The sequence below is a fragment of the Nannospalax galili genome, unplaced genomic scaffold (assembly GCF_000622305.1).
Source record: "Nannospalax galili isolate Female #2095 unplaced genomic scaffold, S.galili_v1.0 scaffold961, whole genome shotgun sequence".
Classification (NCBI taxonomy): domain Eukaryota; kingdom Metazoa; phylum Chordata; class Mammalia; order Rodentia; family Spalacidae; genus Nannospalax; species Nannospalax galili.
Genome location: NW_008344314.1, coordinates 148,400 through 154,999, shown reverse-complemented (window position 1 = coordinate 154,999; position 6,600 = coordinate 148,400). Strand labels below are relative to the sequence as shown.

Below are 6,600 nucleotides of genomic sequence, written 5' to 3'. Positions count from 1 at the left end.
TATGCTGTGGTACACACACTAATATAATAAAAATAAATTGTCAGTGTAAGAAAACTGGGAGTAGACTTCTTTAGGAAATGGTTAGGCCATGGGGACTTCACTCATGTGAGTGGTTTAAAAACCTTTATAAAAGTGCTTATAGCATTGGAGTCTTTTGGGGAGGCTGTTCACTGTCTGACATATGGGGGTCTAGTTTTCTCCCCAAAAAAGGATGAGACTTTGAAGGTGCCAATTTTGAAGTAGAGACTAGGCACTTGGGAAAAAAAGGCATGAAAGACAGGTGCATAAGCGAATCTTTTGCAACTTAGAACTCATTGTTCAGTATGAGTTTTGATATACACAGAATGGAATATGACACAGCAGCTCAAAGTAATAGTGTTCAGAGAAAAGATGGTGAAGGAAAGAGGTATGCCCCAGACAGTGGGCCTCTTCATTTTACTAAGAATATTGATGCTTCTATATTGATCTCAAAATTCTGAATTCATGACTTGGCAAGTAAGAGGAAAAATAACTGGAGAGCCCAGACGGCAGAGCTGAGCTGACCTCACTGCCCACACAGAATGATAGAACAAAGCCAGCCTGGCTGACCACAAGCACCGGTAAGTCAGAGGAGAGCCAGTCTTCCCACCCATGCACCCGCACCCACTGTTGGCTGAACATTATCATCACCCAGTGGCTGTCAAGACCTGACTTTAGTTCTCAACATTAGGCAAGTGAGAAATCGACAAGTTTCTGAAAATAAGCTAGGGAACACCAGTGCAAAACTGTCATGCGAAGCTGTGAAACTTCCCAACTGCCACCTGGAGAATCTTGGATAAGAGGCCTGTGAGTTAATTGATACCTGCTACAAGGACCTATCTGCTTCTTTAACCCACAGCAAAATCCTATGGGAAATCAGCGTGTTGGTGAATATCTTGGTCCACAGTGGGGTCATTGTGTTGACTGAGGCTTGGAAACAACAAAAGCATAACCTGCATTCAAGGGTTGTAACAACTAACTTTGAAGAGGGAAACCAAGCATTTCTGTTCACTGAGAAAAAGAGAAATCTCTATTTGACATTCCTAAGCAATGTAAGAGAAACAGAAATTACCAGTGAAAATCCCATTCCAAGAATGTAGGCATATTCTCATCTAAAACCACATACAAAGGAAAGGGAGTGGACCTTTACTTTGGCACAACTCTGTGCAAGAATTAGAGAGCATTGCCGGGAGTGGTGGCACACGCCTTTAATCCCAGCACTTGGGAGGCAGAGGCAGGTGGATCTCTGTGAGTTCAAGGCCAGCCTGGTCTACATAGTGAGTTCCAGGAAAGCTGGGGCTACAGAGAGACCCTGTCTCAAAAAGACTAAAAACCAAAAAAAAAAAAAAAAAAAAAAAAAAAAAAAAAAAAAAAAAAGAATTAGAGATCATTGGAACTCTAATGAGATAGGATTTCTCTGACACCAGCTCAGAGGTATGTGTGAGATCTGTGAGATTTTTCATTTGCTAAGAGAAGGCAGATTTAGGTGGTGGAGTTGGGGGTGGAGAGTGATAGGATGAAGGCAGAGATGGGAGAGGAGACCTGAATATAATCAAAGTTCATTGTGTGAAATTCTTGAAATAATAAAAATTCTCTTAACCTTAAAAAATGGAACCAAACCTGTTTGCTCCTTGATCTTAGATTTTCCAGCTCCCCTAACAGTCACATGCAAAGTTATTTTCTTTATATATTATCCAGTGATGGATAGTGTGTTATAATGGCTAGAATTAAATTATGACAACTATGTCTCAGATTCATTGAGTGTTGCCTGTTCAATTATCATAAAACATACTGAAAATATTCATATAACTTGTTCATAAATATCCAGTGTTATTTTATTACTCAGACCCTGGTAATTCACCCTTTAAGCATTCAGGAAAATGCTGGAATTACTTTTATGCATTTAATTTTTAGAAGAAACACAATATGTTCAGTGATAAATGGAGCCCAGATCAAGATTATCCAGTTCGTGCTTAATTGCAACAGCTATTTTTCTATAACCTACTTGTGTAACTCCTCTGTCCCACACTTGTGTCATCTATCAACAAGTTTTTAAGCTAGCGAATCTTGTTATTGACCAACTGTACATGTCAATACTGTAGATTATATCGTAGAGAAAATTAATGGTGATACAAATACTTCCATATGTTTTTGCTAAATTATTGCCACTTGTATAATAGCTAGGAAAAAGAGCTGGTCTATGTAGGAAACCAGGATGCCAGGCCCTAGGGTGAGGTGAGCCTAAAGCTTATAGGTCCAGGCTGCATTCTCTGCTAAGAGGGAGGGGCACTGAAAACAGTGGCTCTGATAATCCCTGCCTTGCAGAACACTGTTGGGCTGGCTGGAGGAAGCGGCCCCGTCATAAAAGTGCAGGCTCCCTGCTCTGTGGGAAAACGTCTTGGCCAACAACCCTTAGCTCATCTCCTTGTCCTAAACAAATAACTCAGCTATCCCTGGCTAAGAGATTAGGCCAGGTTAAAGGTTTACTCCTGAGCTAAAAGCTAAAAGTTTACCATGCTTTTAGCTCTAAGAAAGAAAACATTGTGGCCAATAAATTACTGGATGGGCATTGATAACCTTGAGTAAAAGTTTAAGAATCCTTCTGGCACCAACTAACAGACTAAATGTCCTGTTTCTTTGTACCCTAAATCTTTGTATGTGACTGTCATGTCCCACATGACTGCTAGTTCCTTGGGATGTATAAAAACCATATGAATTCTAAAATAAATCGTCCTGTTGGGAAGACACAAGTCCCAGAGTTTGACTTTGTCACCTATCGGACCCTCTGCCCCGAAGCCAGCAGGTCCTCCACTAAGCAAAGCAAACCTGAGTCCCCACAGGTCTAGATGTCCATCAATAGATAAATGTATGAAGAGAATGTGACATGTATATACAATGACATTATACAGATCTGTGAAGACAAATGAAGACACAGCATTTTCAGAAAAAAAAAAACTGTTGCATGTTATATCAAGAAAAAAAAACTGACTCAAAAAGACCATGTTTTCTCTCATATGTGGATATTGATTTAAATTTTATGCCTGTATGCCTGCATGTAGAGGAGGGATATAGTCATGAAAGTAGAAAATGGATTATAAAAGGGATAAACAAGTTTTAAGGGACAGAAAGGCTGATAGAGTACAAATGACAAGAAGACAAAACCAGGCAAATAGTAAGGGGCTCAAGAGGTAGTGGTCAGAGGACAAGGATGGGAGGGGGGAGAGGGGAGAAAGGGAAAAAAAATGTGTGGAATGCCATCATTTAACCAGCTGTCTTTGCATGCTAATATAATTCTTGATTAAAACTCGTATAAATGAACATGGAAGAAAAATATTACCATCGTTTAAGAGATGTACCTTCAGTATTAGCATTGTTGATAAATAGAGACAATTTCCCAGATCCAGCTGCCTGATTGTGAGCAGAATATGTGTAGGAGGAGAGGAGGCCTTGAGCAGGCTCTAGAAGAACATGGTACACAAAACTGTTTGCACAATAAAGTCGGGTTCAGGAGTTGACAATCTAATAATAATACCAAAATATCAAACCCAGGCTTCATTTTGACCCTCCAGAGCACAGACTATGTGTTTAGGTTTGAAAGCAGCAGCCACAGAAAACAGTTGTGAGGTAGATGCATGTATATGGAGAAAGGGTAGGTACTCACTAAGAAAGAAGCAAAATAATGTAAAGTGGAGGATCCCACAGAACAAAAGAGAGAGACACTCTAGACAAGAATTCAGAATCGACTATTGCCATTGAATGTTCTAAAACTCTGCTCTTTTTTTTGAGCAGAAATAAGGAAAACAGATCATATTTATACATCTCAACTGGGCTCAAACAGAAATGAGCTACGTTATTGATAACAGAAAATTTCCCCCCCAAAACTAAAGAGATGAAGAAAAATGTAATACACTACATTAAATACTCAACCAAGTGTGGATATAAAAGCTTCCTTCAGCCAGAATCACAAATATACATATGAATAGGAAGAAAATGAGTTCTGATGAAGCAAGTTAATTGATTCAGGAAAGAACAAAAAGAAAATGTTAAAATTGTATCAGCAATGAATGTGAGTTATATGGTACCAGAGAATGGAAGCTTCAAATGAACACTTAATGAAGGGTACTAAGTAAAATCAAGAGTTGAAATTGTTGAGAATGAGTAGGACAAAGAATAGACACAATTTTATTTTGTATAATTTAACAAGAATGTCAAATTCATGAAATACAATAGAATAAATAAATACAAGCATAATACATAAAAATTTTCAAAGATAAAAAAGCTTCTAGTATAAACTTGAAAATACCTACTGGGTATTTGAGAAAATTGACTTGGTGCAGTCACCTCTGAGACAAATTTTAATAAATCATTTAGTTAAAGATAAATAAAACATTCTTCAGGGCCTCCAAAGTATGCACTTACAAAAATTTGAGTGTTAGACTGTTAGCCAAGTTCATCACAAACGACATGAAAGCCAGGAACGAATGAAGCGGACTTTTAAGAAACTTGAAGAAATAGAGTACACACTCAGGATCCCAACCTGAATTAAGCAGTTCTAGGAGAAAAGGACTATAGGTAAAAGCCTTGGACATGGATAGCAATATCTTATTTTATATATTTTTCCTTCTAGGGAACACTCAAAAGCTTTATCTGAACAAGTGTTGATGGGAAATTTTAACCAAAGCACTGATGGTGAGAAACTCGTATTTTAATTTTAGTACTAATATAAATAGTGTCTAGGGTCTTGATAGACGTGTTATATTCACTCATGGATTTTCTGCTTCAAAGAGACAAACACATGGGGAGGGGCTATTTTTCTTTACTTTTCCACGAATATTGGATATAGTCTTTCTTATCACATGTGATCTGAGTCATTGCACAGCTAGAGCAGTTGCACCCATCTTGGCATCTCTTCACCCCTATACTCTTGTTCCAATAACAGAGTCTTTCCTAATTCCGAGAAAATAGAAAACATCTTGCATTAGACTTGGTACAATACTGATTCCTCCCTCCATTCTGTATCTGTAAATTTACCTGAATCAAGTTTATCCCTATACATCAATTTCTGGTACATAATCATATGCATATTAATGAATATTTTTTCCCTAGGCCATAAATGTTTTAAGGACTCTTGAATGCATTTCTGAATTTCCAGTTACCAGATTAACAACAAGTCTAACAAATTTCTATTTTAGATACATAACACATCTCAGAATTGTGGAGCTTTTCTCATATAATACGCAGACACATATTATAATAATTGAATTTTGGCTAATAGCCCCAGATCTTTCTTGAGATTCAGCCTCATAATAAAAGTAGCAGTTTGATGTCTTACATTGAAATGACATGCAATGAGCCCACATCTACCTTATTTCTCTCGTTTTGCATCTGATCTGCCTCCCTGCACCATCTTTCCTTAGTGTCATAGCTGTTCCCAACCACTTCAAGCAAAAAGATGTTATACTTGATTATTCCTTCCACTTAAACATAACTCTCACAGCAATTGTTTAGACATTAGAGAATGCCAATTTTGTCTTTTAAAGGTCTTCATATTCTATTGGCATCTTATAACTTCAATTGGAAAATCTTCTTTCCTCTGTATAACTGAAATTATTTCTTAATTTACTTTTCCAATTAGACTTTCTTTCTGAACTACTAGAAATGATCCAGATATAAATCATAAAATGTTTTAAGATAGCTTAAATTCCTCTGTAGACTCACTGTGCTCTGGCTGCACAAACTGTATCTCTCCTCTCACTGGTTAGTGCCTCCTCCTTATAAACTTGTATCTCAAAAATAATAACTTTTCCTAGTTGGTTTCTTGGAGTCATACTTTTTGAGATTTTGTTTCTTATCTTGAAACTGCCTAAGATACCCACCCTTTGCATCCACCTTTATTAACCTTATGCCATTCCTTATCTGAAAGCAATGCAGGTACTTTGCCCACTTATCAAACCAATTGCCCTTTCTTCTTTTTTATCTTCTAATTAGTACAACGTTCCACAGTTAAATTCATGATGGTGAACTTTCATTTATTTATAGCTGTGTCTACATCTTGTCCCAGAAGTCAGGGAGTATCCTAAAAGAAGAAATCAGAACAGAGCACTGATCCATACTTTTAGTTCATAAACTGCAAACGTTAAATGAATGTCAGTAGAATAAATGCATGAAATATATGGTTTGAAATGTAAAGTAGAAAAAAATTAAGCATTAACCCTAACTCCTTATAAGTGGTCCTTAAAAATAATGTTTTTCAATTATATGGTCAAAATCATTATTCTTATACATTTAAATCATATATATATACATATATATACACAGTGAGTATATAAAATATATTTTGATAAATTTAAAAAGTTTAAAATACTTACATAGATTTTTTTATCAAAAATTTTCAGATGCAGACAAAATACACACATTCTTTATCATTTAAAATTGAGTGGTTCTCAAAGTTGTGATATTTATTTTAGTGTTGCTTGATCTCTCCTTATTTTATTAATCTAAATCTTTAGCATTCCATTCCATATTATAGTTATCACATATTTTATAAAACATGTATATTTAGAAATTACTCTGACATCCAAA

The 6,600-nt window shown here is 36.3% G+C and overlaps 1 pseudogene; it reads left to right on the top strand.

Annotated features, from left to right (window-relative positions):
• Positions 1 to 249: 249 nt before the first annotated feature.
• On the top strand, positions 250 to 354 carry LOC115071626 (annotated as a pseudogene).
• The last annotated feature ends 6,246 nt before the right edge of the window (positions 355 to 6,600 follow it).